This window comes from Pan paniscus, chromosome 1, assembly GCF_029289425.2.
Source record: "Pan paniscus chromosome 1, NHGRI_mPanPan1-v2.0_pri, whole genome shotgun sequence".
Classification (NCBI taxonomy): domain Eukaryota; kingdom Metazoa; phylum Chordata; class Mammalia; order Primates; family Hominidae; genus Pan; species Pan paniscus.
Genome location: NC_073249.2, coordinates 155,337,965 through 155,364,623, shown reverse-complemented (window position 1 = coordinate 155,364,623; position 26,659 = coordinate 155,337,965). Strand labels below are relative to the sequence as shown.

Genomic DNA, 26,659 nt, shown 5'->3' with positions numbered 1-26,659 from the left:
TTTTCCCTTTCTCTTAGGAATTTTGGGGGGAAATTCTATTTTCCACCAGCCTTTGTTTCCCTTCCTTTTTGCAGATATATTTTGGAAATGCTCTCCCATTATAAATCTGGCCTCTATGCTGGACTTGCAATAATCAATGCTTATTTGACTTAAAATCTAAATTATAAAGACAGGTATTTCAATTCTTCTAATTTCCCATCCAGCTGAAATCCTCCTCACATTAACTCACTCATTCATTTATGCATTTATGCAGTGAGTTCAGTTCTTACCATGCTTCACTCACTCTTTCAGACACTGTACAGAGAATGATTTTTTAACAAGGAACAAAAAACTTGTTTCCTGTCCTAAAGAATCTTGCAATCTAGAGTTGTAGCAGACACATACCTCCAAATATAATGGAAGGTATTAAGTGTTTTGGTAATTGTGATGCCACTCTATAATTAGACAGTACAAGATACTTGCTATATACTTAATAAGGACTTACATTTATGTCTGTTTTATGTATATAAAACAGAGTAATAGTAATCATCAGTCATTTTAATACTTATGCTATATAATAATCATTTGATTTAACATATTAAATACTTGTGATTAGTACATGTGGTGCCTGACTTTGAAGCATTGATCTATATCTTTAGTGGCATGTTACTTTGAGCCGAGAGTAAATCATAAGCCAAATAGCCTAAAATAATATTTTGAGACAGAGCTGAAGATATGTTAAGGAAGAAAGAATTGAATAGTGAGAAACAGAGATTAGAAAGCACCTACTTTTTTATCTTTTTAAATAATGAGCATCATATTCTAAATTGCATCGTAGGTTTTCTGCTATACTTTTATCTGGAAATTAATCAACTAATTATGGATAATTATAATTAATATCTGAATTCATTATATTCAGGCATATTAATTGGAATTTGAAATATATTCTGAGCTGTCTTAAATTTTTTACACTCTAACAATCAGAGAATAATGGAAGCTTGATTATTTTAAATTAGGAAAAAACCCTACAAACCTTAAAATAAGTTTTGTAATAATAGACTTTGCTTGATGCCTCCTCACTCTCATTCTTACCTTTCTTATTACTTTTACAGAATTATGTCTGCACAGTATACACAGTAATAGTATTCTCCTGTGTAAAGTAAAATAAAACACTGAATCTTTTGTTCCAAACAACAGGATAAAGTCCAAGACATTTGGCATGACATTTATGGTATTTTCCCCATCTCGGTTGGTACCCCACCACCCACAGAGAGAGGTGGGAGTCATCCTTGTTTCACTCTCTCCCTGTCCTCAGAATCAAATCAACAAGTAAGCCCTGATATGTTTGCCGTTGCAATAATTCTTGAATCAGTTCCATTCTCTCCTTCCTACTATCACTATCACATATGAGGTTTTCATCATTTCTTTCCTGGCATTATATAATAACCTTTTCTGATGCCCGTCTTATTCATGTTAATTAGACCTTGATCCTGACTCTCAGAGTTACATAGGAAGCCTAATAATCAGCCTATGCCTACGGGTAAGTAGATCAAGCTTATAGCAAGGAACACAAGACCCTTCAGTGATCCAGCCTGTCTACTTTCTCAGCCTCACTGCACTTTCTGCTCAGTTTACACTCCAGAAATTATTTGAAGTTTCCCTCAAACACACCATATTCTTCTATGTCTCTGTACCTTTGTCCACATTGAACTGTTTGTCTAGAATGGCTTTTGCCTAAACTAACAAATTCATGAATCACATCCTCTAGAAAGCCTTTTATGATATTTTTAAAGCCATATCTGAGTTTGAAGAGTGCATTACACATATTTCTCTTATAGCACATATTGTATTACATAAATCTGTTTTGTTTTCATGTCCCTCTCATTCATTGAAATGTGAGATTCACAAAAATAAATAGTGGTCCAATCACTTTTGCATCTCTGATGCATGGTTCAGTGTCTCACACATTCAGATGCTCAATAATTTTTTGAGAACTGACAGAAACCACAGAAGGTGACTTACTCCCAACTTCCACCAGTTTCCCTACTTTTCTAAAGCTCTACTTCTATGAACCACAAATAAGTGTGTCTTCCATTCATCCACCATCCATCCATCCATCCATCCAACCACCATCCATCCATCCATCCATCCATCCATCCATCCATGGGTAATCAGGCATATGCATCTGGTCTAGTCATTAAGATTTTCGAATTTTGTTTAGTAAACAAATAGATAAATTACCCAACCTTCTTGCTATTGTGTGATTATTTGATAGTTGAATATTTTCACCCCTCTCTATTCCCGAATGAGTTTTATTAGAGTACACTATCACAATCTATGAGATTCCTTTTATGCTTTACTTCTGTGGATTACTTATGGGTTTTCTAAAGCATTCATTCACTAATTTATTTATTCACATATGGAGGAAAGATAATCTATTGACAATTGGACTTTTTTTTAGCATAGAACTTGATGATACAATTTTAAAAGGTTGTTTATTATCCTATTTCAATTACCATAGGAAATGCTAGCATAAAAAGTATTTTTAGAAACCTCTATTATCTATAAATCACAAGAGAGTGAATATTGGTAGTAAGTTAATTTTGGTAGAAAATTAATTCTGTTTTTTATTGTATTGTCTTCTCTTATATGGGTTTTTTAAATGATGAAAGTTAGACACAACCCAATGTAAAGCAAACAGTGTTACGTAGCTTTTGTCAGGAAACTAACTTCTGTATTCATTTTTTTGGTTCAAACGCTTTGCTAAGTGGTTCAGCATTTTTGCTGAAATCATCTGGCATACATGGAAGACCTGCTAAATACTAAGCACTGTATTAGATAATAAAGATATAGAAATTAAGTCAGTTTTTACCCCTAGTCTTCTACATTTTCTACCATTTTGACTTTTTAAGTTTTTGCTTGCTATGGTACTCCCATTTCTTGCTAACTATACCTAATCCATGAAGATTCTGTTCATATATGTGAAGATTTCCCCCAGGCAAAATTGTCTGATTTTTCTTTAGTATGAAACTATAGAATATATCATATTAAGTAATGGATAGTTATACATATGCCTATCTCTTTTATAGATTATAAACACCTTTAAGATAATAACCTATGCTCCTAGTACTCAGTGCTTGATACAGCTGTTACTCAATAAAGTTTTGCTAAATGACAAACTATATCCTTCACAGGAAATAGAAAATGGATCTTCCTGGGGTAAGTTAAACAAAGACATTTTCCTTTTTAACAAAATACAGTAAACTAGCAAAGTGAAAAATTATTTGCTAAGTACATGAATCAGTAGCATTTATTCAATTTAAAGTGGAATTTCTTTACATAATGTGGTATCTTGTGGTGAATTTAAATAATTCAGTTTACAAACATTAAGTTCTGTTTTTTCAAAAACAGTTCTGTTGTTGAAAATGAGGCAAACATTTGATGATATAGCTGTAGGCATTTCAATATTGGTTTGGCTGTATGCTTGCTCAGTGACCTTTGGTAAAAAAACAATTATTTCGGTTTTTTCCCTTGACTGTCAATGGGAACTAGATTGTTTCATAAACTTAAAAATGATCTTAAAACACCCATAAATACAATGTGCTTAATGATAGCCATTTTAAAATAGTGACGCTGTACAAGTCCAACTTAAGAGTCTACATTGACTTTTTTTGGTTTATTTTTAGGTATAGACGAATCATATTTCAAAACTACTTCTCCATTTGTCTAAAGACACATAAATAAAGCATTTTTTTACTATGAATAACAACAGCATTCAGTTAAAGATTAAATTATTTTCAGAATAAAAATTTTTAGTTGATGACTGCTAAAGATTATTTCTAGGGACAAAGTAAGGACAGATGCTAGGTGGGGTATTTGCGGTGCATTAAACAAATATTTAATTTTAATCATCTGCCTATAGACTAAAAATGGTTTGCCGAATTAATGTTTATTAAATGTTTTGAATCTATATGAAGCTAAGTGAATACTGGTAGGACTACAATTTTAACTTTTTAGATTATTACCTTGATGCTTTAGAGATAATTATGACCTAGGAATATAAAACCAGCATTAGGGCATTATTGTGAATTTAATCTAGATTGGGAAGTTCAGTCTTGAATTGCAGGGATCAAGGTCACAGACTACTTGTGTAATGTATTCAGACAGACAGGCTACACAAAGCAACCCAATAAATAATTTTAGGATTAATAGTTTGTTTTATGCAGAGTAGATACCCTTAAGCTCCTTTCCACTCTTTAAAATAAAAGTCCAACATAAATATTAAAATACACTTCGAAGATGATCTCAAGAATGTGTGTTTGTTTTTTTCAAAAAGTAAATATAAATGATTTACGTCATTTAATAAGATCATACTGGTTTAGTTAGAGATGGTAGGCATTTTTAGCTCGATGACCATTGTCCAGAATAACTTATAGTCCAGCACAACAATTACAATAAAGGTAGTATGAATTTGCTAATTCACCATATATCTCATTCATTGTGAAAAACGCCCCTTACCTTTCAAACTGAGACTGAGACTAATGAAAGAATAGTTTTCTTTCGTTCTTATTACATACTATATTTCATAGCCTTTTCTTGAATAATGATGTTAATAATTCAATTTTCATTCCCTTCATTTGAAACAGATTCTGACTTGTCAAGAATATATAAAGCATAAGTTATGACTTCAGGACCTTCATTTCTTCAGAACTTATGATCATAAATGATATAAATCCACTTACTTCAATCTATTTTCAGTGTGTCCAATATTTTCATAACTATATCCACTTTATCTCTGCTTTAACTCTCTGGCAGTAATATTAGGAAATATGAGATCTGTGCTGAGTTATTTTACATTCTCTTTTTCCACTTATGTAGAAGCAGTAAATGGGGTAGTTTGCAAATCTAATATTTATTATCTCCTGAATACTTTTGTGAGAATTTTCATTTACTATTTTCATTTGGATAACATTTTTTAAAGCTTTGTTTGAAACAACTGGAACTTTGAGTAGTTTGATTTTATTCACAGAGTAAATTATTTTCCCACCTGCCTTTATGTTCTTTTGCTTAGTTATATATTGCCAAATCCTTCTCCTTTGTATCTTGCTCAGCAGATTGCACATTCTTTTAAAAGCTTTTGTTTATCATTTATACCACTCTTTCAATCCTGCTATAACCACATACTCTTTAAATCCTTGCCTAACCAAACTGTTCCCTGGAGGCCTTCAACAAATTCACAATTAATGAAGGGTTAGTTTCATTTATAGCTGCACTTGTTTTTTATCTTTCAATTCAATTCAACACGTATTGATTAAATTTTCCTACAATAATCATTTCTAAAAGTTTATATTATCTTTTTTTAAAGATTGTGGTGCTAAGAAATTCAATTTTAGACTATTTTTCACACATTCATAGTTTCCAAACATTTAACCCTAGCAACATATTGACCAATTCTGGGACATAATGGCTGCTGCTTGGGCATTTTAGAAGTCGTGCCAACAATTATTATGTCTCAGAGTGCTTGAAAGGCTAAGCAGTCCAAATTTTTGCCCTTAAGCACATTAGTAAACTTTTTCCATATCTGGGTGTCATGAGGAGGTGTGTGTGTATGTGTGTGTGTGTATTTTTCCCCCAAATTTAACCTACACTTCTATCATACTATGTACTAGGAACACTTATAGTTACTTTACCAATATTGACTTACTCAATTTTCATAATAACTCCATGTACTAGGTACTATCCTTATTGTACACCCACCCCATTTTACAAATGGAAACTCTGAGTATAGAGTGGTTAAGTAACTTGACTTGAATTTTTTTCTAAGAAGCCCAACCATGGAAAGATCTTTTGATATAAATAACATACTGAAAAAATAATCTCACTATACCTATTCCCAATAAAACCTTTTCCAAAAACATGAAGTCAGAAAATATGCTATTACTGGATGCCACTAGGTACCACTTCTTAAAATATTTTGCATTCTACTATTCTTTGTTTGAGTAGATAAGAAAGGTACTGTGTCCTTTTAATTTATGAGGACTTCAACCAATAATTAGGGCAATGGCCAAAAAAGGAAAGTAAGAACTTATCTAATCTTTACGTTAACCCATCAGGTGACATAGCTATATGGAAGTTACTTAATATCCTCATTAAAAGTGATAGAGAAAAGAAGATCAAAAAGTTTACTAGCAAGATTATGATCTCATATGAACCTGAGATTATATTAATCTGTAGAGGACAAAGGCATTAGTAGGAATCACACCTAATAAGTCTTTATAAGTTAAAAGAAAAATTAGATTCCCATGATGACTGGTTCTAATTATATTAATATGACGCTCAACTTTGAGAGACTAGCCCCTGTAAAATGGGAAACTGTTATTAATCACGAAACTTAAACTTTGTGTGCATTAACTATAAAATAATTTTAAATAGACCACTCAATATGCTTCAGTTTGAGAGGTTATGAAAAAGTATTCTATAATTTGACCAGAAAGCGTTATATTATGAGATTCTTTAAATATATAATCATAGACTTGCTCAAACATGTTTCATTTTGGGGTGGGGGTAATTCATAATCATCTAAAGCAATTTAAAGCATTTTTGATTGATTACAATTTGAGATAGATTTTTTTTTTCATTTCTAAAACACTCAGTTTCTCAGATCAGCAAATCCTGTTTTAGACTAAAATTTAGTGCCATTTCTGGAATGAGAGGAGAAAAAACTATTTAACTAACTTATACCTCTTTATGTGTAGGCAGCACCAACAAATCCTTTAACTCAGCAGTTACAAGAAATCCCTATGAACTTTTCAAAGCTGAATAACTTTAGCATTTCCACTTTCTTCTTTAAATAGCCAGCAGCCAACATTCAGAATGAACTGCTAAATTCCTATATAACGAGAAAAAGGTTGTTTCTAATATCAATTGCTTTTATCTCGATTTCATGTCACTCAGAAATGTTCACAGTTGAAAACAACTTTTAAAAACACACTTAACAGCAATGGCCTATCTTTTCAGAGTATTTGTGGCTGAATTAGGAACAATCTGAAAATAAAGCCCAACAACTGAAATAAGTCCTCTAACTTGATAGTTTCAAGAGACCAAAATCTCCTACTATAATATTGCAAGAGTAGAAGTATAGGTTTTCCCCTAGCTATTGTTCCTTTTAGAAGCACTAAATACCTTCTTGCTTCATAATGATTTTATAACAATGGAATACCAAGCCATAGTAAATAGTTTTTTAATAGCTACTCCAAAAGCCTTGTAAACTCTCTACAGCTCTGTTTGCAAAGGCATTGCAGAAGCTAATCACCTTGCAACTATTCTACAACGTGACACATATTTACCGCATATGCCCTACAGAATGAAATCAAAGACGTAAACTTCAAATCAGGGTCAGATCACAAAATCCAACAGGAGGACATATCACAGATAGACGAGGACAAGTAACAGACATTAGAGCAGTACCGCAAGCATGCGGCCCATAATCAACTTGGTTTATTTCTGTAATGATGAGAAGGTCTTGTTTAATGGAAAAGTACCCAGACATACTTTGAGAATGTATGTGGATACTGACCTGGACTTGTGACAGGACTAGAGGTAGTAGGTTCAATAATTTCTACAAAAAGGGAAAAGGAAAGAAAAGAAAAACATTTTGTGTATTAATCATACATAAAAGACAAACACTCATGAGACAATCAACAGTCATGCAACATATACACAGATGGTCTTTGATATGAAGACTTCCCTGACCGTGGACACAATTGACCAAAATCCAATTTTATGAGGTTTACACAACACCCCATCACTGACTTTGATATTAGGCCATCTTTCATTCTGAGGCAACATTTAGGAGTCATTTCCATATCCTAGACTATAGCATCAAGCTCTGCTGTGCTAAGGTTAAAGACATGCCCTTAGAATTCCCAATCAACAGTTTATAAGGTTTTCTTATAGTAAAATATTAAAACCTACATGTAGAATGTCTTCCTCTTAGAGGATGTCAGTTCCTTAAAAAGTCTTTCAATCATGTTGTTTCTTAATATGTTCTATAAATAAAAATCATGGATAAAGCTCAAATTGCCCCAAAATAACTTTTCAAAGATAAAATCTCACTATTCACTAACATACCTCCAAACTTGGCCACATAGAGGACCAGTTATATCTGCTTTTATGTTTTTGTGTAGAAAGTAAATATACACACACATGCACATATCCCTATACATCTCACACATATACACACAAACATGTACATGTTTTAAATTACCTGGAATATATTTGTGTGTCTACAAGGCACTGTTGGCTATGTCTCAGGCAAATCAAAGGATATCTGTGTCAGTGGAATATCAATATAATTTTCCAGCAAATATCTAACAAATAAATTCTATGGTATTTTAAACAATGTATATAGTTGTATTTAAGATTTCTATTTTTAAACTTATCTTCTTAATAGAATTGTTTCTTTTGAAGTGTTAAATGATGGTGATAATAAAAGTACCAGTGATACAAAGACTAAACACCATCACTGGCAATGCTAAAGGATATTAACAATTTTTCATAAGGAATAAAGCAAATACCAGAAAAACATTGCATTTTTGAGAAACTCTAATGTAGTAGCCTGAGATCCTTAATTCAGCACTCATTTCACATAAATAATCTACTCCTTTTTAACTTAGTTAATAAGGAAATTCTATAATAGTAAGAAAACCAGATTAGAGTCTTAAAACTTCACACAGCGAGTGTGGCAGTGGGAAGTAAAAGCAAAGATTCTTATGTAAAATCTTGCCTTGGGACTCTCCTCTGTTAAACTATGTTCCCATGACATACAAGAAATGTTGCTGAGCAAAAAACATGCAAACAAACAAAACTACAACCCCTCCCTCTTTAAAAAAAATTTCCAGTCCCTTTGGAACTCTTGGTTTTTCTCTGAAAAGGCAGTGGCAATGACCAATTCCAGTTAATAGTGAACTCACATTCCTTCCTTTTTAGTCGAACTATTGGTTTGAATAATAGAACCCTAGTTTAGCAGTAGTTATAAAATAAGCTGTCCAAAAGACATCTTTTGTGGGTATGTGGGAGACTAAAATTTACATGTGTCCCGTTCTGCAGGGCTGATTCTTTGGGCCCTTTTCTGACTGTTCTGGGCCATGGATCATGCTGCCTAGCTGACAGCCAACAGGATCATAGTCTAAGTTACAACAGATCTGGCATGAAAGAATATACTTTTGAAGAAAGATACTCTCAAATGGAAAATAATTAATTGCATAACAAGCTACAATTAAAAATTCAAAAGTCCAGTCATCTATCAGACATTGCAATTTGTTGTTATTGAGAAGTAGAATCTTACTAAGGAGAGTCTGTATTAGACTACTTAACGATGTGAGCATTATTCCATTTTCCATTTGCAAGGATAGCAATTATTATATTCACAAATAATATTTAAATTCCTTGTATGTGTTAAGCAATATTCTAGGAGCTGAAATCATAGGAGCTAATAAAACAGTTAGAAATGCCAGGCCTCATGGGGCTTATTGACTATAAAATGTCAGGTTTCAAAACGTGAGAGCATTCTTATCCCCAAATTCCATTATTTATAAAAATTTAACAAAATTTTAAATAAAAAATTATATCAGAGAAATGATGTTCTAATGATCACTGTTCTTTTGGTGGGCTAGCAATAGTCTCTTAAAATTTTTTTGTGACTATTATACTTTTATTTTTAAAAATGAACTTCAAAATAATTAAAATTTATGTTAAATTAGTTTAATGCTATATAATACATCGTAATTTATAGAGTATGCACTCAAATGAAAACATTTTATAATTCAAAAAAATGAAAGCATAAAATGGCTTGAAAGGTAGAAGATCACTTGGACATGTGATCTTCAATTTCCTCGACTGTTTGGCTCCCATTGTTTTGAATTTCTAATGCTGATTTGAGAGTTCATTGAAAAAGACGGGTGGCATACAACTACAACTTTATCTCAATAAAAGGATAGTAGAAACAAATAGCTATCCCAATGAACCAAGCTCTTCTTTGTACTTGCTTATGTAGAGCTAAATTGCTTATGTAAAGCCACATTGTCTCATAGAAAGGCTTTTAAAAGAATACAGGAATTTACTGCATAAAAAATTATGTTGCGTGCAGGATCCACTCTATAATTTCAGCTTCACAGTCAATCCAAGATTTTTTTCCCCACGTAGGCCAAGATAAAGTAGAATTCCTGGTGAGGTAATTTTATGTAACACAAGAATTGAGAATAGAGAAGTTGGTTGAGTTGGAGATTCATGGTTGCACACAGGGCTAGATGAGGATGAAGCAGAAGAGAAACCAAAGTGAGATCAAAACAAAGAGATTTGGAAAAGCTGGTGCTACAGGCAGTAGATGATGACAGTCAGCTAGATTCCTTGATGTGAGATAGTTCAGTGAGTTAGAAAGGACTCAGATAAAATAGGGATCAGATCTTAAACCTAACTAATTATTTCACTGCATGGCAGAAAGCAAGTTAATGAATCTCTCCAACCCCTAGTGTCGTCATTTATCTAATTTGGATAACAGTTCCTATTTTACAGGGTTTGGAAGGATTAAAGACACTGTACTTTATATAAACAACCAAGTGAGAGTGAGTAAATGTAGTCATTTCTTATTATTACTTATAGAAGTGAATGAAAAAATTTGCATATGAAACAATGAAGAAGAAATTAAGTAGACTGTTAGACTTAAGGGAAAATTCAACCTTACCAAGTAGAAGCAAAGAAGAATGGCATGAGTAAGGAAACTATATAATTAACAAAATTCTACCTACGATGTAGACATTGATTTTTTCCAATTATAACATGGTGAATATATTGTGTTTTAGGGTAATTATTTGTGCCACGGCTTGCATATGGTATGTTTTGCTTCACCAAGTTCCATGTTGAAATTTGATGCCCATGGTGTTTGGGCTACGGAAGTGGATCCCTCGTGGATGGCTTGATGAAATTCTCTCGGGAGTGAGTGAGTTTTCACTATTCCCACAAGAAGTGGTTGTTGAAAAGAGCCGGGAATCTTAGGCCTGCTCCCTCTTGCCATGTGATCTCTTCACACACTGGGTCCCTTTCGCCTTCTGCCATGAGTGGAAGCAACTTGAGACCTCATAAATGCAGATGCTGGTACCATGCTTCTTGCACAGCCTGCAGAATCACAAGCCAAATAAAACTCTTTTCTTTGTAAATTATCTAGCCGCAGGTATTCCTTTACAGCAACATAAATGGACTAGGACAATTTTGGGAGTCATATTGGTTGCTAGAAGATAACTATAGAATCCAGAGTATTTTTAACAGTTCTGATTCATGTAAAAGTTTAGAGTATAAATTTATAGATCAAGATCTTAAAATTTTTGTGAAGGACAAATGCACTCCTAAAATGGGAATTTTGTGCCAAATTACAGGCATGTATTTTTAACACATCCAAGAAATATTTAAAATTAAACTTTCTCCCTTTATATCTCTAAACAGATCAGAATGATCCCACTGACTTAATATAGTCAGCTCTTTTGTTAAAGAAAATAATGATATTTTATTACTGAGAAAATACATTGTAGGTAATAGTTGAAACTAACTAGAGCCAATAAATCTACTATAGATTTCCTTATACTATTCAGAGTTCATTGATTCAGTATTTCAGAAACTACTTATTGAACAGCTGTTGTAACAAGTCATTATTATAATTACATTAATTACAATTCTGGGAATTATCTAACTCCTACTATGTAACAAACACAGTCCTAAATGTTTTACATATATTAATTCATTTCCTCCCCTCAACAACTATGAGGTAGATACGAGCATTAATTCCCCTTTTACAAATAAGATAATGGGGCACAGAGAGATTAAATATCTTGCCCATAGTCACACATGTAATAAGGAGTAGAGATGAGAGAAATACTATGATAGGATGTCTTAGCATCCCATTCTCTACCTTCCAGAAGAAATATCCTATTAACATTCATTATATCTATAATTACTTAAATGGGGACATTCCTATGCAAGGGATCATATAAGACTTCAGTACTAGTAGCTTTTTCAATAATAGGGTCTTTTTATTAAAGGTACCTAATAAGTGAGTAGCTTTTGTCACCAAAACTGGAAGAGAGGCAAATTCAATGTTAATTCCTGGAGATTTCTATCATAATGGACTTTGCAGGACAAAAGAGTTTACACACAATTTTCCAATCTTGTTCTCACATTTTAAGCCAACACCAAATACAGCTATCTGCTTCTGTATAAGCCTTGAGGCCATAGAGGGACAACTCGTCTGATAGTTCAGAGGATGTTAGCATAACAGAATTATACAATTAAATAAGCATCATGAACTTGTAAACCCTTATTCTGTTAAAACAGTAGTTTAACCAGAAATTACTTAGCTTTCAAGAACTTTGTTGTTTTTATATGGATTGGTTTTTGAGCTCCTGTTTTGTCATTGGAGTCATTAACTTGTAAGCAGTGAAATATTCTTCACGAGGTGCCAAGTAGGCTTTTCTGATGAGCAACAGTAAAGGTCCTCAGTGAGATTTTCTTATGGGTCTTATTATGTGGAGAATCAGAGTGAGCATGCCAAGGCTAATGGTGGAATATATCACTGTGGGCTATTTGCATTACTGTGGGGAATGACCTTAGCAAAGGGATAGTTTTAATTGTACATAAAACAGAGGTGAAGAGAAGTTCACCAAGACAGACATTTTCAATAGTTATGTGGGAAAATAAGGTATCATGTAAAATAACATTTTACTTCCTTAGTAAATGTAATTTTGGCCAGATAGAAGGAAATTCCATTAAAACAAGGTATTGAGGAAACCATGTGTTACAAGAAGGAACCATTTGTAATGGCCCTCTCTATAGACTACATTAATGATTGTTTTATAACTCTGCACACACGATATATTATTAAAATTGTTCAGTATCAAACCCCTTCATTTCTATGTATTTTGGAAGGTTACATTTGGTTTCTAGGTTGTTATTTTATCTTTATGTTATTATACAGTAGAGGTGTGTGTGAGTTATCTTTTAGACTGTTGAGAGATAACATGATTGTGTTATTGAGACACAGCAGAAATTAATCCTTTTGGTTGCCATGGTTTCATCTGAAAGCTCTGACTCCCAGTCATTGTGGAGTGGAAGCAATGTCATTTTCACAGTAGAATGAGAGTGGGTTGCCCTGGAATGACCAAGGTTAGTGCTGATGAAGCCTCAGAAGACAAACTGTGAGCTAAGTTAGACACAGAAGGCAAAGAAGGTTACCCTTACTTTTCACCTTTATGAGAAGGCCCATAAAGTATATGCCAAGCCTCTTAGAGCACTGGAATAGCAGAGGCTTCGTGCATGTAGTACAATTTAGAAATCACACTTTTGCCCTAAGCAGAAGAAATACATGATCTGTGAACATTCATGTATTTATAGCTAACATCAGAGTACACAAGTTATTACTGTCTAATACAGACAGCACTGTCCTGGAAGTCAGAAGACTCAGATTCCATCCCATCTGGTGATCTTAGGTGTGTGACTCTAACCGAAGCTCCAGACTTCATTTTTCTTATACATTACTAATAGGTTATAATAGTTGGTTCAAATACTTCACTAGGTTACTTTTGTTTCCATCACATGGTTGTTGTTTAAAGGATGGTTTAGCATAGTGGTTGATAATAGAGTTTCTGGAGGAAACTTACTTAGCATCAAATCCTGGCTCCAATACTTAGGAGCCACTCATTTTCTCTAAGTTTGTGCAATTATTCAATGGAGATAATGATGATATCTACCACTCAACATTGTAGTGAGGTTAAATGAGACAATGCATACAAATCACTTAGCAAATAAGCATCACTCTATAAATGTTAGCTTATTTTCTAATTGAAATTACTTTAAAATCATCACAGCATTATGAATATTTCATCTTGTAAGTGACTATCATATAATTCAGCCTTAAAAGTAATTTTTTTCCCTCAAGAAAACCATTTCTATTAATCTATTAAACAGATTGCCAAAAAATATTTCTGAATGTTTGCAAAGGAAAGCCTACGAAGGAAAACATTAGCTGCACTCGGCCACCAAAATTTCACTGTGACTTAACAAATGCACAAGATAGACTGCATTTATTTTGTAGAGGAAGTTTTTTGTCCCTACATGCAGCTATTGTTTGGAGGTGTTCGAGTAGATGTGTGTATATGATGGAGTAAAGGAAGATTCACAGAGGGCTAAGGATTACAGTGTTCCTATAAGTATCTCTGTATATATGTACCTCCAGTATTCATTTGAAGAAAAAGTCCAATGTCAAAACTAAGAAAAGATGCGTGTTTATTATCATCCTGGTAAATATCCTGAGACAGTATAAATATTGCCATACTTAATAGGTCAAAACTACTTTGAATAAAAAAAATCCTCTTAGTTAATCAAAAGCCAATTCTGGTTTGAGTTAGAAAAACATCGTTTGTAGTAAAAAAGAAGTACTAATAACAACTGGTGCATTTCTATGCTTAATAAAATTCATAAAATAACTTTGTACTTATATTCAAAGTTGCTCCAATATATTTTCCTACCTGCTGAGATTTGAAAGAATGATTTGGAAGTATTTTGGTCCAGGCTATGGATTACAACCAACCAAAATGTTTATCCCAGACTTCTAGGTATGTTTCTATCTACTTCAGTAAATAGAGCAGTAAGTCAAAAGCGCATTGAAGAACTTTGGGTTTTAGTGAATATTTCATACAGCACTCTGAGGCTAAAGACTGACTTTCATAATTGTGTAGATACTAATCTCTGGAAAAGATCTGATGAGAGTGTGGTATTATTTTCTTCCATTATCACAGAAGAATAAACGTCTCAGTTTTCAGCAAACTCACTTGGTTTTCTCTCTAATACAAATTAGAATGTAACTAAAAATAAAGGGAATGTGGTCAAGGATACAACAAGAATCCAACAGAAACTGATAGGTTTATAAAAGTCCATTGTATTGATGCCATGCAAAGAAAGGCAGGGCCTAGACATCTGGTAATTAAGAGTCGGACTGTTTATTTCCTTATACCTAGAAAACCCTCATTACTCCTAGGAACTGAATTACAACCTGTTAGCTCTTTCCAATTCTTCCTCATGTATGATTATAGAGAGGAATGGCTTTTAGTTATTGCTTCTGATTTTTTTGTTTTGGCTGGAGTTTTGACAGATCTCCAAGGGCTTAGCAAAAGACCCTATGCTTTGAGACACCCATTCCACAGATTAACACATTACTCATCAGTTTGACATGCTGAATCTAAAAGGGGATTTGGCAAATTCAAATCGGCACTCTAACTAAGACTTAGTCATATGAGGTATGTCGTTAATGCTTGGAATCTGTATCAGACTGTTAAGGTATTGTTATAAAGAAATACCTGAGACTGGGTAATTTATAAAGAAAATAGGTTTAATTGGCTAATGGTTCTGCAGGCTATACAGGAAGCGTGGCACTGGCATCTGCTTGGATTCTAGGGAGGTCTCAAGGATCTTTTATTTAGGGTGGAAGGCAAAATGGGAGCAGACACATCATCACATGGTGAGAACGGGAGCAAAGGAGAGAGAGTGAAGATCGGGGAGCCACACACTTTTAGAAGACAAGATCTCATGAGAACTCACTATTGCAAAGACAGCACCAAGCCATGAGGGATCCACCCCCATGACCAAAACACCTCCCACCCGGCCCCACCTCCAGCACTGGGAATTACAATTCAACATGAGATTTAAGCGGGGACAAATATCCAAACTATATCAGAATCAGACAGACCTGGTTGCAGGTCTCTGCCATAAACTAGCTGTGATATATTTTGTAGGTCATTGATTGTAGGAAAGATTTTTTTTAAAAATGAATATCCAAGATGAGAGGTCTAGCACAGTGACTGGCATATACAGGGAGATACCAATTTTTGTATCTCTCATTTCTGACCTGGGTCCACAATTTCTGACATAATAGAAGAAAGCCCTTAATTTCTAGCCATGCTTAGGCCTTACTTGAGAAGCACATATTAGACGACTGACAAATAAAGAAGCTGAAAACAAGTAATAAAAAGGCAGCTTGAGGGTGGAAGACAGATATCCCTGGAGTATTGGCTTTACATTTTGGGGATATATAAATAGTAAGTTGACCTGCTGAGCAGCATGAAATGGTCTACAATGGCAAACTCTCTGACAACGAAGGATGCTATGGGACATGCGTTACAGGCATTAAATGAAGTTTCACTTCATGCAGTTTCTGTAAGCCAGGTGAGTAAGGACAGATTCAACATGGAACAGCAGGAACAGAACGGGCTGTCAGAATATGCGTTATTACAGTTGTCTCAGCGCTGTACTTGAAGCAATGTAGCAGCAATGCAGCTTTCTGGGAAACCAATGCCAGCAGAAAACCAGGCCTGCCAAAGAGCAGCTGTACTATTGGCTCAGTTAAGAAAAAATACCAAAGGCCAGGAGCAAAGCCATGAAGGGTGACCAGGGAGGCTTTCCTACAGAAGAGCTGTTCGATCATTGCCACACTGACAAATCAGATTATTCTGGACTTATTTATTCCTTTTTCAATGCACCTTTGAGTGTATTCCATTTTCCTGACACTATTCTAAGTGCTGTTGATACAAGAGTGAATAAGAAATTCTCTGTAAAATGTATTGTAACGGAGACCATAAATAAAAACAACAAAACAATTACATAATTGACACTATTGGTGGGAAATACGGTAGGAAATATGAAAAATAAGTCCTGGTGGTAGGAACTGTGAAAAATAAGTCCAAGGTACTTCTATGATAACACTATGGCAGGAACTATGAAAAATAAGTCCAAGGTTCTTCAGAAGCATGAAGCCGGGGAACCTCTCACGGTCAAGGTGTTGGAAAAAGCCTCTCTGAGAACTGCCATACTAAACCTTAGTTTCCATATTTGAATCATAGCTCTGTCCAGGCTGGTGACAGACAACACCAGAAGGGGAAGTCAGAGGGATTCTTTGCTGGTACGAGCCTGTTGACAAGTTTAGCAACAGCACATTCTGTACTAGGCAATGCTGTTGAGAATATGAGATGTCGACAGGGCATGAACAGAGAGGTACTAAGGTAAATGATTCCAGCTATAGGCAGAGGATGTTACAGCCCGATGAAATTTTAGAGGGTATTCTGATTCCATCAGTTCCTCTTATTGAGAAGGAAAATGAGGGCCCAGCAGATACAGTGATATGCCCAAATCATACAGCCAGTATACTGCAGGGATGGAATTAGAAGCCTGGCCTTTTCACTCCCAGTCGAGTGACAATGACGAAGAAAATCTTTGCAATGTTTCACCACAACAACATTACTCTAAATATGACAAATCAGCAAGAGCCAAGTGTTTTTAGCAATATGCCAGGGCAGGTGGTATCATAATGTCACTCCTATGATAACATTTGCTCCTCATAACTCCATGATGCAATGAGAGCAAGTGACTAAAGATTAAGAGCTCCACAAGCAATTTTTCCTGATCCAACCAATTCTGGAGCACATTTAACTTTGGAAAAATTTGCCACTCTCAGACTGACCTGAACAAGTACAACTGTGTGTACGTATATATAGCAGAATGTAAGGTGAATACATACATACACATACATATGTGTGTGTATGTGATATGACATGAGTATGTATATATGACATGAAAAACCACTTTTGCTTATGTAGTTCCTGTCTTTCTCACTAGACTGTAAGCTTCATAAAGCCAGGAACTGTTTTACTATTTTATTCTCAATAACTGAAACAGTCTTGGCAAATGGTAGGTACTCAGTAAATATTTACTAGATAAATGAAAAAACACATACACAATTGCAAATATGTATGTTTTGGTGTGGACATTTGTACATTCTTACATCATGTGCTTGCGACAATCCCCCAAAATCTGCTGGAACAGGAGGATTCATGGAGAGTAGTACTCACACACCCCAACCAAACATTTTCATAGTTGATATCAGATCTCAAGATGGTAAGAGTTCTATTACGAAGTGCCAATAAAAGCCTCAGTTTGATCTGCGTATAAAACCCTTCTTAAAAAGTTAAAGCAGTTTCTATTATGCAAATTGAAATAGTAGAGTCTGACCAAGATATGTGCTTTCCTGACCATATCATAATTTTTAAATGTTTTATTCTCCTGCTATTTAGTTACAAAATGATTCCTTATCAACAGAAAGAAAAGATAATGTGGGAGGGCATAATGAGTTGGACCTAAGTGTGTCCTAATTGCACAATTCACTGTACATACATAAAAGAAATATGTGATTTCAGTGAAGTTTGATTTTAGAGAACAAACTGGTAACAAACTCAACACATCTAGGTTTTGCTTGGTCTAGATCTTCTAGTAGATATTAATATAAAAAACTTTAATAGTCCCCTTAAATTTATTCATTTGAGAAAAATCTCAGTTATGACCAAGTCTTGTACCAAATTACATCTTTCAGTGAAGAAAGTGATTCTTATGCCTACAACATTAAACTCTTGGAAAATGAATCCAGGAAAAAGCACTAAGTGGTTAAGTTGGATAGAATGTTTAGCCATTAAAACCATATGAGGTTTTAGGCCTTATATGAAGTCAAAACTTTTTTTTTAACATTATTTGTTTGTTTGACTTCCTTGTCCCCTGCAGCTGTGTATGAGGAAGATGTATTCATTGAGGCAACTGCCAGAAACCAACCTTATCTAGATACTGCCTTGTGAAATGCAGTCACTTTTGAGATTTTCTCCAACCTGTAGGCTTTCCGTTCCTTCCAGCTCACTAAATATTTCAACTATTTGCTGAAATAGTATATGTTTTAGGTGATATCTGTTTAATGTTTATTTATCTAAATCATTTAAGTAGTATATATTTTTTGCTAAATTAATATTAGTTTTGCATCAAAAGTGTCTAGGGGCAAGGGTGATAGGAGAAAAAACATATTTTTGATAGAAGCTGGAAACCTTGGGTTTGGGAACAGGTGCTGTCATTTACTAGTTTGGTAATTTTGGTCTAGTCACAAATGCTTTGAGTTCCACTTTGTCACTGAGAAAATCTAAGTAATATCTGCCTATTTTATCTCACAGTGTGACATTGAGTAAATTAAATACTTTCTCTGGGCTACAGTTTACTAACCTAAAAAACAGGGAAAATAATAACTTGCCTCATGAGGTGATTGTGAAAATGAAGTAATTTTTGTAAAGATTTTAGTAATTTTTGTAAAGATCTTAGTGCCTGGCACATAAAAAACATTATAAAGTTAGTATTATTATTAATGTAACTTCAACAGATTATATACACATTAAGTATTAGACAGTACAATTATCTCCTGTCTGACAGCCCCATATAGGAGATTGTTGGTGAGACAGGGGAGAGGCAGTCTGAGTAGCTATGGATGAGATGGTATCAATGAGAATAGTTTATAATTCCACTGAGGTTCATTTTACTTTATAAGAACACAGCAGGTCCAGTGGAAAGAATGGAAACTTGGAAATCTACCCTGGTTCTGGTCCTGTTGATTGTTAATTCTGCAGCCTTGAGCAACTTAGCCTAACCTCTTTCCGGGCTCTTTCCTCCCCTAAAACTGAGATGAGTATTCAGGTTTCCTGACTGCCTGGGCAGGTCTCTTGCTATAGCAGCTGATTGACTGCTGGCTTAATGAAGCATCTCATTCATTATTTCATGCCAGAAAGACTATTAATTATTATATGCTGAGTGCTATGTTAGATGACTGAGAGATAACAGCCTGCCCCCCAACCAAAAACAACAACAAAAAAATGAACTGCCCCAACGAAGCCCTTCATCTAGTAGTGGGGGAGTGGTGTGGGGTACAAGGTCCCATGCTGGACCTAGAGAACAAGTCCCATATTTGAAATTCAGGATCTGTTTGTCTGCCTTTGACCAGTCCACAGAAGGAACAAGGGGTGCTTTATGCTTCTTAGGTAGATGTAACCTACATACCCCTCCTTTTTTAGGAGTTTTTCTGGCTTTCATGGCAACTGCCAAATAGGTTTTGTAGGCAAGAAATGCTCTCCTGAACTTTCCTAGATTGGAGGTGATTAAACTCCTTTGGAAGCCAATGCCCTTTGCTGATTTCAGTGTGTCAATATCCTTTTAAAAATCCAGTCTTGTAGATTGTCCACCATCTTCTATATCTTTTGTCTTTCTATCTCTGTCTATTGTGCTGTCTAACTCTCTCTCTTTCTGTCCCCTTCTTGAGCCATATTCTTAACTCTTTTCCTTTTTTTTAGCTGTGTGGACTGTGATGTTTTTCAGAATATGATTCATTGTGTGCCAAATCTCTCAATATTTCTATTTTCTATGGATTTGATAAGCGACAAGGAGCAGGGCATTACTGGCAGCCGCCTCTATAGAAAGAACTCAGGCCCGAGGGGAAAACTCAGGCTGTGTGTAGAGAAGTAGCCCATTGAAGCATAACTCTAGCGTTGGTGAGGATGGAATTTCTCTCTAACTCCTCCCATGCATATATTTCTATATTTCAGATCCTAATTAGCTGTGTAATTTTGGCATCATTTGCTACTTTCCTCTCTGTAAAATTAGCAATCTAAATATATGATATCCATGATGTAATCCAACTTGGAAATATTATGGCTCAACAATTTCTATGGTTCAAATGGTTATATCTGTGGAAATAAATCTGTGTCTGATAAACAGACAAGAGGTAAACCACCAGAAGGAAAAGTAATATTTAGGATTTTTGTTTAATTGACACAACAGCTCTTTGGTCACAAGTCTTTCTAATTACAAAGTTATATAACCAGCGTTCAGTTATAGTTAGTGTAAAGGTGATTTGATCAAACCTTTTTTGAAATCTACATACATAAGGAATGTCCATGGCAAAAACAATTTCCAGACACACTCAACAGAGGGTAAAATGAAAATTTGACAGTGAAGAATAAAGCAACTTGATGCACCTATTAATTAATGCATTTATCCATTCAAAAATTGGTGGAATACCCATGATGTGCCAAGTATTATACAGTGTGCTAGGGTACAAAGATAAATAAGACAGCATATGCTTTCTAGTGGGCACACAACAAACTATTTAAAATAAAAATAAATATAGGATAACATAAAAACTTAAAATTTTACCAAAAAATAAAGAAGGCATATAGGTGTTTAAAAGTGGTGATGATAGTAGTATGTATGCATTGAGTACATGCCAGACAAAATTTTAAGTGATTTAAACACATTAACCCTTTTAATATTCACAACAACCCAGAGAAGTTGGCAGTACTATTATTATCATCATTACTAAAGAAAAGTAAACTAGGCATATGGAAACTGAGTACCTGTACAAAGTGACACAGATAGTAAGTGCCATAGCCAGAGTTCAAATCCAGAGGGTCTGGACTCTGGAGCCTGTGTACTTAATACTTAAGCAGTGATTCTTATAAAGTATTGGGTAAGGGGTGGCCCTCAGTGTGACTGAGTAGAAAAGAAAGCCTGCAGGACTTGAGGAACAAGAACAATGTAGGTTAAGACCTGTATTATCTACTGTCAGTTTCCTATATAAAGAGGTGCCCTATTGGTTGCCACCTCTATATATCTTTTCTAGCTCCTAGTCAATCAGGCTCCAAATTTAGATGGACCATAATGAAGTAAAAGTAGAGAGAGGCTGGCAAGTTGGTTTGATACTCTAATCACTGTTCAAGTTGCTTTTGCTTTTATTTTTAAAACAAATTTTCTAACACTTATGACCTTATTGAACTGGGGGACAATTGTGTCCACCAAATTCCTTTTCTTCCAGAAAGTTTTGATGTTTTTGTTTCCATATAGTTAAAGTAGGAAGAGGAAAACTCTTTATGAATAGCTCCCTATTAACCTCTTCTAAATTTCTTTCTTTGAATCCGATTTTACTGACAACTCCAAGCAATAGTCCCTTCCCTTGTTGTCTGGTACTGCCCATCTAACTTGTTCATTTGTCAAGAGACAGAGACAATAGACTGGGAAGTATTTGTTAGGCGATAATTAATTGGAAATGAGAGCATGTGTATTTTGCAATTTAGCAAAGTTACCGGAGTGAAAAAGGGATAGGCTGTTTCTGCTCACAGTCTATTCTTGTGTCTTCCCTGTTGGAGAGGACGTCTTTTAAAACCTGGACTCACAACATTGCAGCTTTAATGTCATTTGAAGAAAATTAGAAATGAGAATAGCCCGCCAAAGAAACAGAATAGAAAGAGAAAGATATTTCGAGATGTCAAAATATTTACAAAATGAGAGATTAATAAATAGGATATTCTTTCATATCACTGTGGCCCCAGACAGAAGTTAAGATTTCATGCACATTTTGGAAAATTGACCCAGCAGAGAAAAATAAGAAGACAGGGGAGAGCACTGCTTTGCCAGTTCTATGCAGCCATGGCATCTGTGGTTGCCAGCTTTTGAGATGGCTCCCAATGATCCTGGTTTCTTGGTATTCACATCATTGTACTGGGATCGGTGTATCTGACCAAAGGCATGTGACAGAGGTGCTGGTATATAGCTTTGCTCTGAATTAAAAGAGTCACTGCGATTTGTGTCTTGTGTGCTTCACCCACTGCCCACCACGTCTGATCAGTAGCCTGGAAGAAGGCTACTGTTGTGGGCAGCTCTATGAAAAAGTCCACATAGTGGGAGACTGAGGTTTCCTACTAACAACCACCCTGAGTGATCTTGGAAACAAATTATCTGGACTGATCAAACCTCAGATAACTACAGCCTTAGCCATCATCTTGATTACAGTCTCATGAGAGACCTTGAATTAGAACCACCTTGGTAAGCCACCCCTGGAATCCTGACCCACAGAAACGGAGATATTATGTTTGATGTTTTAAGCTGCACAATTTGGAGATATTTATTATGCATCAAAACATAACTAATACAGCTCCATCACTTATTTTCTGGAGATGGGGCTGATTCTGTAGGCACAGTGAGCCTTTCTGTAGCTGGTAACATTTCTGCTGCTTTGGGCACAACACTTCACTGTGATACCTTCACACTAAGTGAGGCACCCTCCATGCTGCCACCAAATGCAAATAATTATAATAATGGATCTCTTAGAGGTTCAGTCCTGAAGGCTAAAACTGTGCTCTACAAACTTGTCAACCTTCAGAAAAAAGGAAATGAGATCCTTTTAGGCATTGGGCTCTAATCTGGATTTGACTTCAGCTTCTTGTCGCTGTTTCAAAGACATCTTACATTCTTGGATATTCTTGACGTTTGAATCATGTGTCAAGATGTTGTTGATTCTAGTGATGGCAACGTTTCATCTCATATGCATAGCAGATTGTTAAAACATGCCGAGGCTGTGGTGCTCCTTTCCATTCTGCCGTTCCCAATTTTATTGTCACTTCAGAAATAAACTACAACATATAAAGGAGCACTGAGAAGGCGGCTTTAAGAGCCCTGGGGTAGAGCTAAAAGCAGCTCCCTTGATTTTATGTTTGAGCCATCTGGTGCTTACATCAGCTACCACTTGTTTTCAAATATATATTATTTGCGACTTTGTAGAGCTGAATAACATGAGCCCCTTTGGTACAGCAAATATTGTCAACGTACAGTGATTTAAATAAAAGAAAGAGCTAGTCATTTCACATAAGTCTGTGTGGATAGAGGTTGATAGTTTCCCTGTACTGAGAACAGGAGAGTTCTTATACTTAGAGAAGTGTCTACAACTTTATCCTTCTGGACACCAGAGCTATAAATTAAATGTTTTCAGAGAAACCATCTGTGTCTAGGCCAAAGGCTAGCATTTATTGAGTGCTTACTATATCCTAAACATTATGCTAAGCAATTCAAATATTTTCTCTAACCTTGGCCTATATATTAGTCAGAATACATTAGACAATACTTCAGATCTTAACCTTAAGATCTCGGGGAATTAACATAACAAATGTTTATTTATTACCATGCTACACGCATATTTGTATATCCCTGTGAGACTAGATTAACCGTTTTATTACTGTATTATCTGGAAAGAACAAAAGTTATCTTTGTTCAACTTGGTGGGGAAAGAGTGTTATGCAGTGGTTCCTCCATGCTTTGGCACAGAAGCCCCACGATCAAAATTGCTCAAAATTTCATTGGTCAGAAAAAGTCACATGATCTTGTCTAAAATCTTCCCAAATGCCTCTGGAAGGAGAGGAGAGCTAAAACTGGCCAAGCACTAGAATCTCTAAAATACTTTTTAAAAAACATATTTATTTTATAGATGAGGAAACTACGGCACAGTGCAGTAAAGGGATCTTCCAAGGTCATTTACCTGAGAAGTAGTGAAACTGGATGAATCTAAACCTGGGTTTGTTAAAACCCAAAGCCCCATGCTCTTAAGCAATGCATAGAGAATTTCAGCAGTGATTGAAGAGAGGTGGAGAGTCATATAATATCTACTTTGCCTGAATAACATTATTTCATGGATTCTTTCAAATATTTATTTCATATCCCTTAGGTGAGTGAGAGGAGGGACCCTGGCAGCAATTGACTACCATTGAAAGCACAAGCTTCTAGTATAGAGCCAGGTATATAGCAAGTGTTCAATAAACTTCAGTTGAAATCTATTGAATGCATGTCTAATCTGTGCCAGGGCTTACATACCAGGATCTGGAGTGCACACTTGAATAATAAGGATGTTTCCAATGATCTATACTTCTTTCCTCATTTATATGGTAAAATGGTAAAAGTAAGCTATGTTATAAATCACCCATTCCTTTATGAATTTAACAGTATTGTGGGACAATCATTTCTACTGTCCAAGTCCAAATGGTGAAGTAGACAGTCTTTGAGTTTTTTTAGCCTCGTCATCCTTTGCCACTCATGTGTTGTGAGGAGCCCCCAAGTTCAGCACAGATTAGCTTCTCCATCTATGATCATTTCATCCTCATTCTTATTGATATACCTTCCAAGCCACTCATAGATATTTTCAGTTATGTTGATCTATAAATGGCATAATATTTTACAATTGACACTATGTTGTGTACTTAAGAGTACCTTCCCTTATTAGGTCCCAGTGCTGCCATTTCCTGGAAGCAGCATTTCTTTAAAGGATCTTTCCTAACTCACACTTGCTCCTGGCAAGGTTCAGAGTTGACTTCTTTGTTACTTACCCATTTTTTTTTTTTTCCTGTCTACTGCTCCAGACTTGAATCCAGCCCTTCATGCAGGGACACTAGGATCACAGATATAGAACATCCACACTCTCATTCAGGCTGTAAACCTGTGTAGGCCCACAAATTCATACTTCCTTCCATATACTACCTTGTAGCCATGGTCAGCCCCTGCACTAGCTCCTGAGACCACAGCCTAGACTAGTTTCTGAGAGTTCCCTCCTAACATCCACATTCTGTTCCTTATCTAAATCACTTAGTAGGATAAATTGGACCACAATTTTTCCTTGGTGTAGGAAAATCTACCCATAGGGTAAGGGCCACAGTGAAATTGTAGGAAAGGATTTAAGGAATTTAGTTTCTTTCTACAACACTGAAACATGCCAAATTATGAGCAAGGTCGAGTTGGGCAAGCTATGAGATAAGCCCTAGGTATTCACTGTTTTAAGTGTATAATGCATCTCTTAAGAATAACTTAGAACATCTACATCATGGGCATTATGTTGTCTCTCAGACCAGCATTATAGGAAGAATTTAGTATTATATAGTATGGTACTCTACATTGTATGCTCTTAAGAAGAATTTCTATATATATTGTTTATAAGTACTTAAATAACATTGCATATTCCATCGGGATTGCCAGTGGAATTTCTCCTAGCTTAACACAAAAATGCAAGCATGATTCTTTTACAGTCATCTTCATTTCATCAAAAATGTGAACATTAAAAGTTTCTGGAAAATATCAGATTCCATTAAAGACAATTATGAAACAAAAATCAAACACACTTTAGTTTTGGGGTACGTACTTTCAATCATACTTTCTCTTACTGTTAAATAAATAATGAGACAGGAAATTGAGAAATAATGGCCTAATGAACTATTCATATGGTTAAGTGTTTCGAAGGCATATTCAGACAGCCATACATGTACATATACACACAAATGTTTCCAGTATATGAATATGTACACAAAAAATTTAATCAGGTAAATTCAGTGTGATATATAAAAACAAAGACTGCAAATCAGGATACCTGAGGTCTTGTCTTTTCTTGCACTTATTTATATTTAAGATCTTAGGTAAATTATTTAACTTTGTTTAGACAGCTATACAATGAAAAATTTAAATCAGGGAAAATAATATATTTGTTAGTTTTCCCTTTCCCACCCGTGGTAGACATTGCTAATCAATCACAGTGCTCTTTCCTGCTGGCCAGGATGTCAGTTTCAAAACCCTTTTCAGTATTAGGGCTGCACAGAGACTCCAATTGATGTGATTTTATACCTGATATAAAGTCCATTGGCCATCCTGGGAAGATGATCTTAAATGTTTCTTCTGCAATTTCATTTAAAGAATACAACTTCTTTTCTATTGAAAGGGTTTGGAGCCTAAAAATAATCCATTCATATTCATGTGCATAGTAACAAAACATGGGCCCAAAGTGTGAAAACTTCTATATCTTTAATTAAAAATAGTCTTTTTTCTTCTTCTTCTTTTTAGAATACGCTATATATTGACAAAGACTCTTTCCTCGGTCTAACTAGAGTCAGGTTTCTCCTAAGCCCTATAGGCCTCAACTTTGACA

General features: G+C 35.1%; 1 protein-coding gene across 2 annotated transcripts in view; it reads right to left on the bottom strand.

The window, feature by feature from the left end:
* NEGR1 (neuronal growth regulator 1) overlaps window positions 1–26,659 on the bottom strand; it is an 886,690-nt gene that overhangs the window by 124,312 nt on the left and 735,719 nt on the right. The window lies entirely within an intron of this gene.